This window comes from Equus przewalskii, unplaced genomic scaffold (assembly GCF_037783145.1).
Source record: "Equus przewalskii isolate Varuska unplaced genomic scaffold, EquPr2 ChrUn-10, whole genome shotgun sequence".
Classification (NCBI taxonomy): domain Eukaryota; kingdom Metazoa; phylum Chordata; class Mammalia; order Perissodactyla; family Equidae; genus Equus; species Equus przewalskii.
This window is the reverse complement of record NW_027228747.1, coordinates 2,916,160-2,935,418: the sequence shown is the minus strand read 5'-3', so window position 1 is coordinate 2,935,418 and position 19,259 is coordinate 2,916,160. Positions and strand designations below refer to the sequence as shown.

Here is a 19,259-nt window from a genome sequence, read left to right as displayed (position 1 = left end):
ACAGAATTTGGTCAACTCAAATCATGCAGTAAAGTGCCACAGTGTACAACATAATTCCATTAGGCATGAAGGCGCTGATGAATTGGCATTATGACATTACAGTGACTTGAGAGCCAAATGGAAAGTCTTATTAATCAGAAGAAAAATTAAAAAGAAAAATAAAATATACTGACTCTACAGGCAGTTTAAAAATATTTAAGGGCATTTAATTAATTTGTGGAGGTGTTCCTTAAAAGTGATTGTTGAATTTTGCTTGATTAATAACTGGAATATGAAGGTTTATGCTAAAAATATGGGGCTTTTAAATTTAACTTTAATAAACCAAATATTCATCTTACAAATCAAAGCATCTGCAAATAGTCTTTCCTGTGCACAATCACCACTTTTGAGGGCACCAACAACCCCGCGTTAGCGTGGGGCAGGTCTCGGTAGCCGACTTTCAGGGGAGGAAGACCACGGCTGCTGCTGAAAGGCAGAGACCTCTGTAGGCCAAGTGCACTGTGGAGGGCGCCCAAGGCAGGCCGACAGTGGTTCAGGCAGGCAGGTGGCGAGCAGCAGGGAGAGGGCTGTCAATCCTTGGGACCAGGGTTTGGGGCAGGACTTTAGTCCCTGGAGGCATGGAGAGGACAAAGAGACATTGACAGCGTGGACCTAGGGCAGGAAATGGAATCACATGTCAGAGATTCTAAGTGGCAAAAGGTTCTCTCTCGCAAGATAAACAAGCACAGGGAAAAAGACAATTTCTTTTAGAGAATTCTTGGAGATCCACTGAAATATTTTGCTTTTACTTTGCATCTAATAAAGCCTGTACTAACCAGGAATAAACCGGGTGTTGGTCTGTTTGTTATATTGGATGTTAATTATCACGAATTAAGCAGAATTCAGCGTGTGCTGAGAGCAGGCCAAAATTCAGAGCTCCGGTATAAAGCACAATAGAATAGGAGAGCTTTTAAAAAATAATGCTGATTTGAGCCTCACCCCAGATCAACTGAATCAGAATCTCCAGGGTGGGGGCCTGGCATCAGTGTTTTTTAAAAATTCCCCCTCCCCCCACCTCCGTGATTCTACGCACATCCAGGGCTGAGAACCAACAGTGTGGTGGAAACCAAGTCCTGAGCTGGGAACTGAAAGGCCAGGTTTAGAGTCCCAGCTCTGAAATAGATCACTGTGGGTTCTCAGGGAAGTCATTTTAACTCTCTGGGCATCTGTTTCCTTCACCAAATAAGATTGGACTAGATGACCTCAAGGCCTCTAGCTTGCTCCTACATTCTGTGATTCACAGAGGAGAAACTGCCTTCTTTACGAGCTCAGACACCGACCCGCCCACGACCAAAGCCAATGGCACACTCATTCCGGAGGAATTTCACACAGGAAAGATGCTAGCAGTCACTCCAGAGAGACAGGCAGGGACTTTCATAGCCGGTCAGGAAAACGAGTGAGAAAACAAACAATAGCAACAACAGAAGCAGGCTCGCTCCCCTCAGCTTGCCTGTATACTTGTTTCTAAAGTGAGCTTGAACCGACGGAGAATAATTAACTCTCAGGTGGAGGCTTACGTCTTGTACTAGTTTTCTATTGCCGTCGTAACAAATTAACACAAATTTATCTGCTTAAACAACACAAACGTACTATCTCCCGTTACTGTTCTGTAGGTCAGAAGTCTGACATGGTCTCACAGGGCTAACATCCGGGCACCCACAGGCTGTGTTCCTTTCTAGAGGCTCTTGGGGAGGACCTGTTTCCTTGCCCATCTGGGTTGTTGGCAAAATTTAGTTCCTTGCTGTTGTAGGACTGTGATCCCCAATTCCTTGCTGGCTGTCAGAGAGGGCTATCTTTTTTTAAAAAAACGTTTTTTAAACTACAACATTGCCCCTTTTATTTTTTAATTTTGCTTATTTATTTTTTTTTGAGGAATATTAACCCTGAGCTAACTGCTGCCAATCCTCCTCTTTTATTTATTTATTTATTTTTCCTGAGGAAGCCTGGCCCTGAGCTAACATCCGTGCCCATCTTCCTCTACTTTGTATGTGGGACGCCTACCACAGCATGGCTTGACAAGTGGTGCCATGTCTGCACCTGGGATCTGAACTGGCGAACCCCAGGCCTCCGAAGTGGAACGTGTGAACTTAACCGCTGTGCCACTGGGCCGGCCCGGCCCCCCAGAGAGGGCTGTTCTATAGACCACCTACATTCCTTGACTCATGGCCCACTTCCTCCACCCTCCAAGCCAGCCATGGTAGTTTGAATCCCCCTCACCCTTCCAGTCTCTCCTTCTCCCCTCTCTTCTCTCTAACTCAACGAGGAAAGTTTCTCTGCTTTTAAGGACTGATGTGATATCAGATGGGCCCCACAGATAATCCAGGATAATCTCCTTAATTTTGAGGTCCTTAACTTTCGTCACATCTGCAGACTCTCTTTTGCCAGGTAAGGTAATGTATTCAGAGGATCCAAGGGTGAGGATGAAGACATGGCAGTGAGGGTGTGGAAGGCGTTATTCTGTCTGCCCCTGCCTCAGGGTAAAGATTTTTTTTAAAGATAAGAAACAAGAGTGGGAGCTTGTGGTGCAGGGTATGTGTTAGGTTTATCTTCAGAATCATTGCATATTGGTCCTGGAGGGGATGAAAATATTTATCTGACATAGATGGTTTCCCAGTGTAGGTAGATGGGAATCCCAGACACTGAGAATGCTTCATCTTGCCTTTCTTTTTAGTTCAGGGATAAGAAAATAGCATGTCTGGGCTGGCCTGGTGGCGCAGCGGTTAAGTGTGCACATTCTGTTTCGGCGGCCTGGGGTTCACTGGTTTGGATCTCAAGTGCAGACATGGCACTGTTTGGCAAGCCATGCTGTGGTAGGCATCCCACATAGAAAGTAGAGGAAGATGGGCACAGATGTTAGCTCAGGGCCAGTCTTCCTCAGCAAAAAGAGGAAGATTGGCAGCAGATGTTAGCTCAGGGCTCATCTTCCTCAAAAAAACAAACAAACAAACAAAAAGAAAATAGCATGTCTAATTCTCTTAGTGTATGTTCTTTGAGAGCAGGTGTCAGTGGCTGAAAACACCCTCCCTTCTCAGCAGAGCTTTTCATTCCTGTCCCGTGGAACTCTCTGCTTTTCTAGGGATCCTTTAGAATGAAAGTCTGGCCCTGTTGGTCATGCTTAATTTGCATCCAGCTCATCTTCTTCAGCACTAACAACATCAGGGAATGGAATTTGGGGCATTAACAAAAGTGCATGAAAGAAAACACTGTAGCCTCAAAAATATGGAGATACTTTCTATTTTTCAGATCCTCCATCTAGTTAGGATCTGAACTCCAGGTAGACGGCTTTGAACTCTTAGTATAGGAATGGTGAAGATGCATTTACTCTGTAAGTGTTTATTGGGTACCCACTGTGTGCAAGATATGATCAGTCCAACGATCTCTGAGAGGAAGAGGCAGGGTGGTGTTCTAATCAAAAACGGTCTTTGAGCCAACTCCGTGTTCTTACGAAAGGGCTGGCCTTGTTGATTTGGAGTTTGTGCACCGCCCACAATTGTTTAATGATAGACAGGAACCCAAGTCTCCCTGGAGTTATATCCCTTTAGTCAATTAATTATTCAAAAGATTACTTCCACTTTATTGCAGGAGGAAAAAAGATACTGTCCTTTGACTTCTTCTTAGCTTTCTTAGGAACGACATTTTTTTCTGGCATGCTCTGGCAGAAAAAGGAAACAGATTTTGTTTTGAAGAGGATGGAAGTATTGCATTCCAGGGCTTTCCACTCTGGTGGTTGATTCTGATAAGCAGAATTTGGGAAATGTTGCTGGAAAAAAATGACTTTTTCTAATCTTCCATTAAAATGTTGTGCATGACTTTTCTCTATATTAATTTAACAGAATCTTTGATTTGAGCAGTTTTCCTTCATGGAGGGAAACATTTCAGTTCTGGATATTGCAGTGTGCTAAAGTGGAAAGAGCACAGACGAGAGAGAGGAATGGGCCTGGATCCAAACCCCGCCCTACCACTCCTTGGTTATGTCTTATTTTCTGGGTCACTTAACCTCCCTAATGTTTCAGTTTCCAGAAATGAGATAATATCCACCTGTATCAGTCAGGGTTCTTAGTTTACAACAACAGAAACCAACTACACATTTAATTGCATACTTAAGCAGAAAAGGAATTTACTGAAAGCATATTGGATGGCTGACAGAATCTTGAGAAAGGAAAATGCGTAGGAACAAGCAAGGCCAGGCAGCTGCCAGGACCAAAGTGGAAATATGTTACGAAGCCGGTCTGGTGGAGATAGTAATGCCTGCTGGCTGATGCTGCTGGCATGGGACACTGGATGCTAGTTGGCACCACTAGCTCACAGAAACTCAGGATTGCTGCCCTCCTGCCCTGCCTGCAGATATGGCGCATTGTCTGTGGTCTCTGCTCTTTAGCGTCACCAACTTCCCATTTAATGTTCGGGGTAAGGTGTGTCTTCTTGGAGAACTTAGGTCATCTGCTATTCCCTAGCAGTGAAGGAGTCTGGGAAAACAAGTATTTCAGCTTTTATAGTGAGAGATGGGCTCTTCCCATCAACAAAACTCTTAAGACTGGAAAATCTCCATACATAGGAAGGAGATTCAGATGCCAGGTAGCCAAAAAAACAAACCAAAACTACTACGATTCATCCCTTTGGTGATCCAAAATCGACCTACCTCCTTTTTTCTATATTTACACCCAAAAGAAAAAAATTCTCCCATACAACCTAATGCAACTGTACCTCGTATAATTTAAAATGCTCTCCCCTTACCCCAAGGGGCATACATCAGTCTCATCAGTTATTGTGTTCATCTCCACATTCAGGATCTCTCGATGGTGTCCATTTCTTCTTCAGTTCTGACATGATCCCATATCAATGTTTGATAATATATAGACTGTGTGGTAAAGTTAATTATCACCAGCATATCCTATATAAAATAGAGACAGAAAATTAGTTTATATATGTATTTATACATATGGCATAGCAAGAAAGAGAACATGGATAGATGCTATATTCCATGCCTTTGCATCAGGTTACAAGGCCAAAGGAAGTATTTCTGACTCCCTCCTTCATTCCCCATTTTACATCCTTGGCTGAACTGATGTTCTTCATACGGTGGTACGACCCAAACCTCCACTCCTGGGAGATCTAAGTCCTTGGCAATCTTGTCCATATATCTTTTCATTCTTGCCACTGGACATCTCAGTACTAGGAGTTACTTCAAGGTTCTCCTGGATCCAGCCATTCTCTTCCCATCCTCGTTGTGTGTCAGCATCACTATTTCATCTTGATATTCAGGATCAGTCATCTCAAACAATACTGTAACGAGCACTGTAACAAAGCCTGTCTCACCAGTGGCATCAGGAGTCTGACCTTGTAATTGGCTCTTCAGGGCATGCTGAGATCTACGCTAGCGAACAGCTCAGAGATAATGAGTGTCTGTGTAGGTGGAGTAGATGAACGCAGTGCTTCCCTCAAGTTTCAGGATCATCAGGGGAGCCGGAACAGTCTCACTGGGCAGGGAGGGAGTGGCTGCTTTAGTTGGTGAGGAGGGTCAGTGAAAGTGAGGTTTTTGAGCACTCGGAGTTGGCCAAATGCTGGCGTATTTCCCAATTCTAGTCCTTGGGGTTAAGTTCTTTCCACTCTACTCTAAATCGCTCACAAAAGATCGCGCAAGGCTGTGGAATGAACATACAATTGGATGACCCACAGATTCAAAGTTTTTGTTGTTTTCTGACTGTCTCAGTTTTGCAGCCATGAGAGATAAGAGTTTTGTCTTTATTTTTTTTTAACGTTTTTTTTATTGTGGAAAAATACATAAGAGAGCTTTATTTTTTAAGTTACATAAAGTTTTGGATTTCTGTCCTTGTTATGAGGGTAAAACGTAAGACTCTGAGCTTACGTTGTCTGTCTTTATTCTGTCCGGTGACATTAGACGAAACCACTCCTCTCCACAGTCCTTGAACACCCCATGCTGTTCACGTTGCTGGATGACTGCTTTGTCCCTCAGATCTTCCCTTCGGCGGCTTCTTTATTCCACGGACACAGGTAAGAATTTAATTAGCAGAGATTCTTCATGGTGCCCGCTTCTCTGGGTTGCTGGCTTCTGATTCGAGTCTGGATCAGTCTATCTGATAGGTGGCCTAGGCTTCCCGCCAACTTCCTAGTGGTAAGGAAGTCTTGGTAAGTGAGAACATGGCTTTCCAGCCATTATAGAGGGAGGCAGACTGTCTCCAACAGGACTCATATGATGGGAAATTCCTCAAATGTATATAGGGAGTTCAGATGTGGACAGCCTAAAACCTACCCAGGGTGTACTGCCTTTCCTTATGAGGTTGTTAGGGATATTAAAAAAGATGATGTATAAATAGCATCTAACATAGTAACTGGTACATATTCCATCTCAGTGTCATTTCCTACTGTCTTCTTGGTTAATAAAATTGGCAGGACTGAACCATGAAAGATGGGATTGTGAATATATAGTTAAACTCAAGCATTGAAATTATGACATATGATTTAGATCAAAGTTAAATAGTCAGGCTAGGAAAGGTTATGTTAAGTTGTTGTCTTCTGATACTTAGAAAACTTCTATTTTTGGTATAAGCATTGACATTTTAATTGAGAAGAACTGTGAATATTTGACTTTTTTCCCCCTAAAAATTTCTTTAATGAAACAAATTTACCTATGTTTATCTGGTTCTAGTTATAAAAAGGAGATTAAAAAAATTAAACAAAAATAAATAAGTAAATAATGATATTCAAGTGAAAAAAAAATTAAAATTTGAATCCATCTTCATCCATAGAAAGTTGGTTAGCCTGGGCATAAATTCTCTGTTGTGTTGATTTCTCATTGGACAGGAACTTACTCCTGCTTGTGTTCCATCTGGGTGTCTGAGTTAGTTCTTCATATTTGCTTTAAACCTGCATGAATATGTATAAAAGGATCAGCGTGGGGCCAGCCCAGTGGCATAGTGGTTAAGTTCGCACGTTCCGCTTCAGCAGCCCAGGGTTCACCAGTTCAGATCCCGGGTGTGGACCTATGCACCACTTGTCAAGCCGCACTGTGGTAGGCATCCCACATATAAAATAGAGGAAGATGGGCACAGATATTAACTCAGGGCCAATCTTCCTCAGCAAAAAAATAGGAGGATTGGTGGCAGATGTTAGCTCAGAGCTAATCTTCCTCAAAAAAAAAAAAAAGATCAGCAGAAATGAGAAAATACTGTTTTGACTCCTCAGCTTCAGCTGAATCTCAAATCAGAATGAAATCGTTCACGAATTTTCCAGTCACAAGCTAGAAACATGGGATTCCTTCACATGTGTATACTTGCATTAATTCATTCATCAAACATTTATTGAGTTCCCAGTACACATTGGATATTATGTCAGGCTCTGAAAACACAGCAATGAAAAGACTTGGTCCTTGACTTTGAGGAGTTCACAGTCTAATAGTTTAATAGGTAAGACAGATGTATAAACAAGTAATTGTAGTGTGGTGTGATACTCAATGTAGGTACAAAGAAAAGTGATGGCTCAGAAGAGAAAATGATTAACTGTGGTTGGGAGGATGGGTAGATTCGAAGAAGGCTTCACAGAGGAAGAGAGACTTGAGCTGAATCTTGAAGGATAAAACAAGTGTTGCCCTGGAGAAGGGGAGAAGGCATTTTGGACAGAGACATGGCATATGCACAAGCGTGAAGGCATGAAGTAGCCTGATGCTTTGGGGATCACCTGGTAGTTCGGTGCACAGAGTGAGAGAGGGAGGGGCAGGAGGTGAGGTTGGAGGGGTAGGCTGAAGCCGGAGCTTGGTGGGCCTTTTATGCCTCGCAGAGGAATGTACACTTCATCCTAAAGGTACTAGGGAGCATTGATGTGCTTTAAATGGGGCAGATTTGAATTTAGAGCAATTACAGTCATGCACCGCATAGCAGTGTTTTGGTCAATGATGGACAGAATATTCGATGGTGGTCCCATAAGATAAGTACCATATAGCCTAAGTGTGTAGCAGGCTATATCAACTAGGTTTGTGGAAGTGCACTCTATGATGTTTGCCCAGTGATGAAATCGCCTGACGACAAATTCCTCAGAACGTATCCCCGTCATTAAGTGTCGCATGACTGTATTCTGAAAGCAAACTGTACGATCGGTTAGAAGTGGAGGTGAGGGTGGAACAGAGTGGAATTGGAAGCAGGGAAACCAACAAGGGCAGGGAATATTGCAGTGGTCCCTGTGAGAGAGGCTAGCAATGTCCGTGTTTGTCTCCCTTTGATATGATGAAAGTATTGTAACTGTACCAATAAGGAAGCCCACTTCTTATCAGATCACTTCGGTTTCCTAAAATAAAATAATACTTCTGGCAGGGTTTCAGAGGTAACTAGCTGACTTCTCAAGATCTCTGTTCCCTTGCATGGTGTGGAGAATTGTTAACAAGGAGATGCCCAGCCAGAACCTACATTAGCACGCCCCCCGACCCCAGACCTCACAGCCTGGGGGCGCCGTGTGACTACTTCTCAGCAGAGGAGTGTAAATGGAACGGACGCGTTTACTTCAGGGCTAAGGTGGTTTGGTATCCGGCGTGAGCTCCTTCACCCTCTCTGTCTTCCCTCTTTCCCTCTTCCGCCTTGCTGACTGGAAGTCCCTGGGTCATCACTTGAAGGAGAGCCGCCAGATCAAATTGGACTTTACTGTGCTATTTGATTCAGCAGTTAACTTACTCTGATACAGGCTGTCTGTTCTGTTGCCAAATTACAGGCATTTTATTCTTAGACTTTGAGGCCTTGCTGCTAAAATTTCAAGGCTAACTCTAAATCAGTTCGTGAATTATGAATTATTTTGAAGGTGACACTATGCATAGACCTATGTAGTTTGTGTCCTATTTATTGGAAGATATTTTCTCGATTTCTGCATTGGAGGTTGGTCCATGTTGTGTCCCAGAGAGTGACTCAGGTGGGAACCAGAAGGAAGTTGGACCTTATCATCTCGTGCGGCTTCTCTGAACTGTGTCCTGGCAGTTTGATTAAGTAATGCTGTAACTCGTCTGGAGCACTGTTTCGGTGCTTCTTTTCTTTTCATTTTCACAAATGTTTTTTGGCACCTACTGTATGCCAGTATTCATAAAGTTCTACTTTGTGCCTGAAACTGTGCTAGATGATTCTGCTGCAACAAAAAACAAGAAAGAGATGGTCCCTGTTCTCCTGAAACTTACAGAATACAGGTGGAAATAGAGAACTAAGAAACTTCTACAAAATGATATGATAAGTGCTATGTTTGGGGAAGAACAGGATGCCTTAAGAGCAGATAGAAGGAACTCAAAATCTGAACTTGGGAATTCAGGAAGGTTTTCTGGAAGAAGTGACATTTAGGCAGATATATCAGGGTTGAATAGGAGTTAGTTAGAAGAAGAGTAGGAGACAGAGTGTTCTAGGAGGAAAAGGATAGTATGTGCAAAGGCCTAGAAGAGAGAGAGCAAGAAAGGAGCTGAAAGAGTTTCCATGCGCCATGAGAACAGAGTGCAAACTGGGAAGTAGCAAAGCCTAGTGTCGGAAAAGGAAGCGGGAGCCCAATCATGAGGGGAGTTGTAGACCATGTAAGGGGACTGTCTTAGGTTGGGGTAGCCCCAAAGCAGAAACTGAGGCAGGCATTTGTGTGGAAGTAGTTTCTTTGGAAGGTGGTTCCAGGAAGCGTGGTGAAGGAAGGGGGAATTAAGACAGAGGAGGGAAGAAAGCCCATAAAGGGCTTTGTTAGTCAGCGGGGTACTGCTCTGCACAGCTGAAGCTCAGTGCCACTGGAGACCCCTGAGAGACCCTGTACGCCATGCCTCTGAGTTGTCACATTGGTCCAGGCAATGAGGGGCATTTATCCACCACTCTTGTCCCTCACTGGTTGGAGATTGCTCCTGGGGGCCTGCCCCAGCTCTTCAGAGAACGCCTCCAGGCAGGCTGGGAGACACAGAAGCCCATTGCACGTGTGGGAATAGTCAGTAGGTGATACCCAGGTTGGGCCAAGGGGATGTAGGCAAGGCACTCACAGCATCTCCCAAGTGTTTAAACTTTGTCCTAAGAACAAATGAAACCTATTGCAGGGTTTTCAAGAATGCGTGGTAGAAAGCTCACTTTGGCTGAATGGCGAGGGTGGATTGGAGTGGGGCAAAACTGGAGTAGACAGATGAGTTGAGTTATTCAATAAAATTTCCTTTCTCCTTGAATAAGCCTGGGTGAATTTTGTTGTTTGAAACTAAGAACCTGGGGCCGGCCTGGTGGCCGAGTAGTTAAGTTCGCATGTTCCGCTTCGGCGGCCCAGGGTTTCCCCAATTCAAATCCTGGCTGTGGACATGGCACCACTCATCAAGCCATGCTGAGGCGGCGTCCCTCATGCCACAACTAGAAGGACCCACAACTAAAAAAACCACAAAAACACACAACTATGTACCCCAGGGCTTTGGGGAGAAGAAGGAAAAATAAAAAAAATCTTAAAAAAAAAGCAAAAAAAACTAAGAACCCTGAGAAGGTCAGCTATTTTATTTGTGGGGTGGGGTATAGTGGGGGAAGATAATCAGCATAGTTTTTTTTAATAGATTTTATTTTTTAGAATATTTTTAGGTTCACAGCAAAATTGAGTGGAAAGTACAGAGATTTCCCATATACCCCTGTTGCCACACATGCACAGCCTCCCCCCTTATTAACATGCCCCACCAGAGTGGTAGGTTTTATTTTATTTTGTTTTTGAGGAAGATTAGCCCTTAGCTAACTACTGCCAGTCCTCCTCTTTTTGCTGAGGAAGACTGGCCCTGAGCTAACATCCATGCCCATCTCCCTCTGCTTTATATGTGGGACGCCTACCACAGCATGGCTTGACAAGCTGGTACCATGTCCGCACCTGGGATCCTAACTGGCTAACCCCGGGCCACCGAAGCGGAACGTGCGCACTTAACCACTGAACCACCAGATGGGCCCCCAGAGTGGTACATTTGTTAGACTGATGAACCTACATTGACACATCATCATCACCTGGAGTCCATAGGTTACATTACAGTTCACTCTTAGTGTTGTACATTTTCTGAGTTTGGACAAATTTATAGTGACGTGTATCTACCGTTATAGTATCATACAGAGCAGTTTCATTGCCCTAAAAATCCTCTGTGCTCTGCCTATGCATCCCTCCCTCTTAACTCCTGACAACCACTGGTCTTTTTACTGTCTTCATATTTGCCTTTTCCAGATTGTCATATGGTTGGAATCATACTGTATGCAGCCTTTTCAGATTGGCTTCTTTCACTTAGTAATATGCATTTAAGTTTCCTCCATATCTTTTTACGGCTTGATAGCTCATTTCTTTTTAGTGCTGGATAATATTCCATTGTTTGAATGTATTACAGTTTATTTATTCATTCACACACCGAAGGACATACTGATCGCTTCCAAGTTTGGGCAATTATGAATAAAGCTGCTGTAAATAACTGTGTGCAGGGTTTTGTGTGGATGTAAGTTTTTTCGACTCCTTTGGGTAAATACCAAGGAGCGTGACTGCTGGATTGTACGGTAAGAGTATGCTTAATTTTGTAAGAAATCTCCACACTGTCTTCCAAAGTGGCTGTACCATTTTTCAATCCCATTAGCCACGAATGAGAGTTCCTCTTGCTCCACATCTTTGTGTTCTGGACTTTGGCCATTCTAGTAGATGTGTAGTGGTAATTCATTGTTGTTTTAATTTGCATTTCCCTGAGGACATGTGTTGTGGAGTATCTCTTCATATGCTTATTTGCCATCTGTATATCTTCTTTGGTGATATATTTGTTAAAGTCTTTAGCTCATTTTTTAATGGGTTGCTTGTTTTCTTATTGTCAAGTTTTAAGAGTTCTTTATTTGTTCTGGATAACAGTCTTTTATCAGATATGTCTTTTGCAAATATTTTTTTCCTAGTCTATGGCTTATCTTTTCCTTTTCTTGATGATGTCTCCTCACAAAGCATAACATTTTAATTTTAATGAGGTCTAGTTTATGAATTCTTTTTTTCCTGGATTGTGCCTTTAGTGTTGTATCTAAATAGTCACTACTAAACTTAAGGTCACCTAGATTTTCTCCTATGCTATCTTCTAGGAGTTTTATAGTTTCACTTTTTACATTTAGGTTTATGATCCATTATGAGTTGATTTTTGTGAAGGATGTAAGATTCATTTTTTTCCATGTGGATGTCCAGTTGTTTCAGCACCATGTGTTGAAAAGACTATCTTTGCTCCATTGTATTGCTTTTGCTCCTTTATCAAAGATGAGTTGACTATATTTATGTGGATCTATTTTGGGGCTCTCTCTTTTGTTTCATTGATCTGTTTGTCTATTCTTTTGCCAATACCACACTGTCTTGATTAATGTAGCTTTATAGTAAGTCTTGAAGTTGGGTAGTGTCAGTCCTCCAACTGCATTCTTCTCCTTCACTACTATGTTGGCTATTCTGGGTCTTTCCCCTTTTCATATAAACTTTAGAATCAGTTTGTTGATATCCATAAAACAACTCGCTAGGCTTTTGATTGGGATTGCATTGAATCTATGGATCAAGTTAGGAAGAACTGACATATTGACAGTATTGACTCTTCCTATTGTGAACGTGGAATAGCTCTGCATTTATTTAGTTCTTTCATTTCTTTTATCAGAATTTTGTAATTTTCTTCATATAGATCTAATGCATATTTTGTTAAATTTATACCCAATTGTTTCATTTTTGGGTGTGCTAATACTGTTTTTTTAAATGTCGAATTCCACTTGTTCATTGCTGGTATATAAGAAAGCAATTGAGTTTTGTATATTAACCTTTTATCCTGCAACCTTGTTATAATCAATTATTAGTTCTATAAGGTTTTTTGTCATTTATTTTAGATTTTCTACATAGAAGATCATGTCATCTGAGAACAAAGACAGTTTCGTTTCTTCCTTACCAGTCTGGATACCTTTTATTTTCTTGTCTTATTGCATTAGCTAGGACTTCCAGTATGACATTGAAAAGCAGTGGTGAGGGGTGACACCCTTGCCTTTTTCGTGATCTCAGTGGGAAAACTTCTGGTTTCTCACCATTAAGTATGATATTAGCTGTAGGTTTTTTGTAGATATTCTTCATCATGTTGAGGAAGTTTCCCTCTATTCCTAGTTTGCTGAGAGTTTTTATCATGAATGAGTGTTGGATTTTGTCAAATGCTTTTTCTGCTTCTAATTCATATGATCATGTGATTCATTCTTCTTTAGCTTGTTGATTTGATGGATGACGTTAATTGATTTTTGAATATTGAATCAGCCTTGCATATCTGGGATAAATCTCACTTGGTCATAGAGTATATTTTTTTTATACATTGTTGGGTTTGATTTGTTAATATTTTGTTGAGGATTTTTACATCCATGTTCATGAGAGATATTGGTTTGTAGTTTTTATTTTTCTTGTAATGCCTTTGTCTTGTTTCGGTATCAGGGTAATACTGGCCTCATAGAATGAGTTAAGAAGTACTCTTTCTGCTTCTATCTTCTCAAAGAGATTGTATAGAACTGGTATAATTTCTTCCTTAAATGTTCTGTAGAATTCACCAGTGAACCCATCTGGGCCTAGTGCTTTCTTTTTTGAAAGCTTGTTAGTTATTGATTCAATTTCTTTAAGAGATATAGGCTTGTTCAGATTGTTTGTCTCTTCTTATGTGAGTTTGGTAGACTGTTTTTCAAGGAATTGGTCTGTTTCATCTAGTTTATCAGATATGTGGGCATAGAGTTCTTTGTAATATTCCTTTATTATCTGTTAATGTCCATAGGATCTGGAGTGATGTTCGCTCTTTCATTTCTGATATTAGTAATTTGCATTCTCTCTCTTTTTAAAATTTTATTAGTATTTTCAAAGAACTGGTTTTTGGTTTCATTGACTTTCTCTATTGATTTGCTCTTTTCAATTTCATTGATTTCTGCTCTAATTATTTCTTTTTTTCTGCTTACTTTAGATTTAATTTGCTTTTCTTTTTTCCAGTTTTCTAAAGTAGAGGCTTGGATGATTGATTTTAGATCTTTGTCCGTTTTTTTCTTTCTTTTTTTTTTTAAAGATTTTATTTTTTCCTTTTTCTCCCCAAAGCCCCCTGGTCCATAGTTGTATATTCTTTGTTGTGGGTCCTTCTAGTTGTGGTATATGGGACGCTGCCTCAGTGTGGGCCGATGAGCAGTGCCATGTCCGCGCCCAGGATTCGAACTGACGAAACACTGTGCTGCCTGCAGCGGAGTGCGCGAACTTAACCATTCGGCCACGGGGCCAGCCCCCCCGTTTTTTTCTTTTCTGGGAATACTCAGTCTGATCGTTCTTCTTTTCTAATATATACATTTAGTGCTATAAATTTCCCGCTAAGCACTGCTTTCACTACATCCCACAAATTTTGATGAGTTGTGTTTTTATTTTCATATAGTTGAAAATATTTTAAAGTTCGCCTCAGATTTCTTCTTTGACACATGTTATTTGGGAGTGTCTTGTTTAATCTCCAAGTATTTTGGAGTTTCCCAGATATCATTCTGTCATTGATTTCTAGTTTAATTCCATTGTGGTCTGAAAGCAGACATTCTACAATTTGTATTCTTCTTACTTTGGTATGGTGTGTTTTATGGCCAAAATGTGGTCTATCAAAGTATGTGAATGTTCCACATGAGTTTGAGAAGACTGTGTAATTTGCTGTTGTTGGATGAAGTAGTTTACAAATGTCAATTATATCCAGTTGATAGATGGTGCTATTGAGTTCAACTATGTCCTTTCTGATTTTCTTCCTGTTGCATAATTGGATACATTGCTACTATTGTTATTTTGATCCACGTAATATCTGTTAGATCAATTAAGGATAAGAAAAATAAAACTTCTAATTTTACCTTCATTTATTCATTTTCTGATCCTCTTCTTTTCTTTACGAAGATCCAGGTTTCTGACCTATATAATTTTCCTTCTCTCTGAAGAACTTCCTTTAACATTTTTTGCAAGACAGTTCTACTGGCAACAAATTCCCTCAATTTTTGTTTGTCTGAGAAAATCTCTATTTATTCTTCACTTTTGAAGGGTAATTTCACAGGGTTCAGAATTCTGGGATGGTGGATTTTTTTTCTCTGAACACTAAATAGTTCACTCTACTTTTTGCTTGTGTGGTTTCCGAGAAGTTGGATGTAATTCTTATCTTTGCTCCTCTATAGGTAAGGTATTTTTTCCCTTTGGTATCTTTCAAGATTTTTCCTGTCTCTTTGATTTTTCTGTAGTTTGAAAGTGATGTGCTAGGTGTAGGGTTTTTTGGCATTTATCCTACGTGGTGTTCTCTGAGCTTCCTGGATCTGTAGTTTGGTGTCTAACATCAATTGAGGGAAATTCTTAATTATTCATTTTTTCAAATATTTCTTCTGTTTCTTTCTCTCTTTATTCTCCTTCTGATATTCCCATCACACATGTGGTATACCTTTTTTAGTTGTCCTACAGTTCTTGGGTATTCTATTCTGTTTTTTTTTTCAGTCTTTTTTCTCTTTGCTTTTCAGTTTTAGAGATTGTATTGAGATATTCTCAAGCTCAGAGATTCTTTCCTCAGCTGTGTCTTGTCTACTAATAAGCCCATCAAAGACATTCTTCATTTCTGTTACAGTGTTTTAGATATTTTTCTTTTCGGTTCTTTCTTAGAATTTCCATCTTTCTGCTTACATTGCCTATCTGTTCTTGCATGATGTCTATTTTATCTATTAAAGCCCTTAGCATACTTATCATAGCTATTTTAAATTCTTAGTCTGGTAATTCCAAAATCCCTGCCATATCCAAGTCTGATTCTCATGCTTGCTCTGTCTCTTTAAACTGGTTTTTTTTGCTTTTTTCTTTTTGGTGAGGAAGATTGGCCCTGAGCTAACATCCATTGCCAATCCTCCTCTTTTTGCTTGAGGAAGATTGTCACTGAACTAACATCTATGCCAATCTTCTTGTATTTTGTATGTGGGATGCTGCCACAGCATGGCTTGATGAGCAGTATGCAGGTCCATGCCAGAGATCTGATCCCGTGAACTCTGGGCTGCCAAAGCAGAGTGTGTGAACTTAACTACTACACCACTGGGCCAGCCCCTAAACTGTGTCTTTTGCCTTTTAGTGTGTCTTGTAATTTTTCTTGATAGCCAGGCATGATGTACTGGGTAAAAGGAACTTCAGTAAATAGGCCTTTAGTAATATAGTGCTATGGTGTGGGGGGTGGGAAAGTGTTCTATAGCCCTATGATTGGTCTCAGTCCTTTAGTGAGCCTGTGCGTCTAGACTGGGAAATTCACAGTGCTTCTCAGGCCCCTCCCTCCATTTAGGGAGGACAGTATGCCTAGAGCCAGCTGGAGTTGGGTATTTGCCTTCCCTCAGGGTTAGACTCTGATAAATCCCCGGCAAGTTAGTTCTGGTTTAATAATTTCTCCTGAGGGCAGACCATATTAAGAACAGAGGGGCTGGCCCTGCGGCCAAGTGGTTAAAGTTCTGCGCTCTGCTTCGGTGGCCTGGGTCCACAGATTTGGATCCCAGGTGCAGACCTACTCCACTCATCGGCCGTGCTGTGGAAGCATCCCACATACGAAGTTGAGGAAGACTGGTGCAGCTGCTAGCTCAGGGTGACTCTTCTTCACACACACACACACACACACACACAACAAAGAAGAAGAACAGAATGCTCTGGAGTATTTCAAAACGGTTCCCTTTCTCCGCCCCCTGTCAGAAGTACTTGGGCTTTTTCTCCAATATTCACTCTGAGAACCTGGTGAAGCTTCAGGGGGTAAAACTTTCAGAAGTGTGGGGGCCTCCCAATGACTGGGTCTCCCTGGAGTCTTTATCTCTCAGACCTGTGCACACTGAGCCTCTGGTCATTTGTCAATTACAGTTCAGGTTTCCCTCCCCTGACGCTCTGGAGGTTTCTGCTCCAGTGCATTGTGATTCTTTGTATTCTCCTGTTGACCTCCCATTTGAGGGGCAGCAGTTTGCCCTGTGACCTCACTTCTCTGATGGATCTAAGAAGAGTTGTTGATTTTTCAGTTTCTTCAGCTTTTTACTTGTTAGGATGAAGTGGTGACTTCTAAGCTTCTTACACGCTGGACTGGAAACCCATGTTGTAATTTTTTGGTTGAGTTTGGGAGACCTGTGGAACATTCAGCTGGGGTTGTTACTATATTGATGGTGATTGAATGGGGAAAGGAGAAGTGGTAAATGGATGAAGGGATAGTTCATGTGGAAAGAGTGAAGAGGGCCTAGGCAATATTCTTGAAAAGGATCAACACTTAGGGAAGAAGAACGGGTGCTAACCAGGGAGAATAAGAATAAGCCTGAGAGGCAGGAGGAAAATCAGAAGAATGAGACCTTCTGGAACCCAAGGGGAAAATGTTTTGAAAGAAAGAATGGCTAACAGGAGTGAATCTTGTTGAAAGGTCAAATAAATTAAGAGCTAAAAGTTGCCTATTGGAGGGAGCCTTTTGGCAGTTTGGGTGGCAGCATTTTTAGTGGAGTGGTATGGGCATCATATAGATCAGAAAGAATTGAGAAGGAGGAGGTAAGGAAATGGAGATAGCAGCTTGATTTTCTTAAGAAATTTGTGGGATACGAATTTGAGGGAGTTTTTTTTCTTCTGATAGGAGAGACTTAGGCATATGTAAATGTTGATGTGAGTGAGTGGAACGAGCTGGTAGAGAGAGCAAAGGAAAGAAGATACAAAAGAGAGCGGACGACTGGTGGAGTGAAATCTCTGAGAAGGCAGGGAGGAGAAGGGAACCAGAGCATGGGGGGAGGGATTGCCTTAGAGGGAAGAAGGATGTTTAGTCCATTTTAATAGGAGAAAAGCAGAAAAGAATGAGCGTAGGTTATATATTATGTGATTTAATCCGTATAAAACTCTCTGGGGCTAAATCTTGTTTTCCCCAATTTTCAGGTGATGTAATGGAAGCCCAGGAAAGTTAGATAACTTGCTCAAAGCCAGAAAGGAGAGCCTAGGTCTTCTGACCCCGAGGTTGCTTTGAAATCCAACTGTAATGCTCGTTGCCTGCAATATTTTAAAAGTTTAAGTTCCCCAGAGGAAGTGACCTATAAGGGACTGAGATTTGGTTGTGTCCTTATTTTATGACTTAATAAGCCAGAATGCAGAGAGCTTTTACTGGAACAAACATGCCATGCCATTTGGTAGAGAGCTAGCAAAAGAGGCTGCCCTTAGTTAATGTTTGACCAACTCTGTACCAAAGTCTGCCTTTCCTTCCTGAGCAAGACTTTACAAGAATAAACCACCTCGCTTCTGCCTCTGTGTGGCTGAGAAGCACCAGCACGCATATCTTATGTAATTATCTCCTTTAGTCCTCCCAGATTTGGGTCAGTGTCACAAATGAGGAAACTGAGGCTCAAGAGGTCAAGTGACTTGCCCAAGGCCACAGAGTAGGTGGTGAAGGAATAATTGAATCCAGGTCTTTCTGACTCCAAACCTCTTGCTCTTGCCTCATGTAGCTTGAGGGTAGGGAGGGACCTGCTGATTGGAAGATTTGTAATGTTCTCTGGCACGTAACCTGTCTACCAGGATTTTGTCTTTCTCCTCTCAACTTCCTAAACTTAAACTGAGAACGAGTTGCAGGACTAACCATAGTCAATATTACATAGTGCCAACTATATACCAAACATTGTTCTAGGTGCTACAGATATAATAACTTAATCCTAGAACAACCCTATGAAGTAGGCTCTGTTACTGGTTCCATTTTATATAGGAGAAAACTGAGCCACAGAGAGTCTGAGTAACTTGCTCAAGGTCACACAGCTTCTAAGTGACAAAGTCAGAATTTGAACTCAGAAAGTCTGGCTCCTAAGTCTGGCTCTTAATATTTATGCTGTTGCCTCTCAGGCAGGGACTGTTGGTCTATGATGAGGAGAATGACTAGACTTGATTTTCAAATCTGATTTTCTGACTTATTCCCTGTCTACACAATTTAGTTATTTGACTAAAGGCATAGGCTTTAGAGTCAGACCTGGGTATGAATCCCAGTCCTACCACTTAAAAAGTTGTGTGACCTTGGACAAATTACTTAACTTCTCTACAGCTCAGTTGCTTCATGGGTAATATGAGGACAATAAGAATACTCAACTCAAAGAGTTTCTGTGAGGATTCATGAGGTAAAGCATATTAAGAGCTCAGCAGAATGCCTGGCCAATAGAAAATGGGCGATTGATGTTACTCATTCTTATCAATATGTTGTAAAGTGGACAATATCAGGCAGGATCTGAGCCTGGGTCTGC

The 19,259-nt window shown here is 41.5% G+C and overlaps 1 long non-coding RNA gene across 3 annotated transcripts in view; it reads left to right on the top strand.

Moving 5' to 3' along the window:
- Positions 1–19,259, top strand: part of LOC103547921 (uncharacterized) — a 73,369-nt gene that overhangs the window by 31,694 nt on the left and 22,416 nt on the right. Inside the window, exon 2 of one of the 3 annotated variants that reach the window (XR_011536520.1) lies at positions 5,961–6,051. The exons of 1 other annotated variant lie outside the window; for it this stretch is intronic. This is a non-coding gene — a long non-coding RNA (uncharacterized lncRNA). Of the gene's footprint in view, positions 1–5,938; positions 6,052–19,259 lie in introns of all 3 variants that reach the window. One more of the 3 variants, XR_544126.2, reaches the window with a different exon arrangement.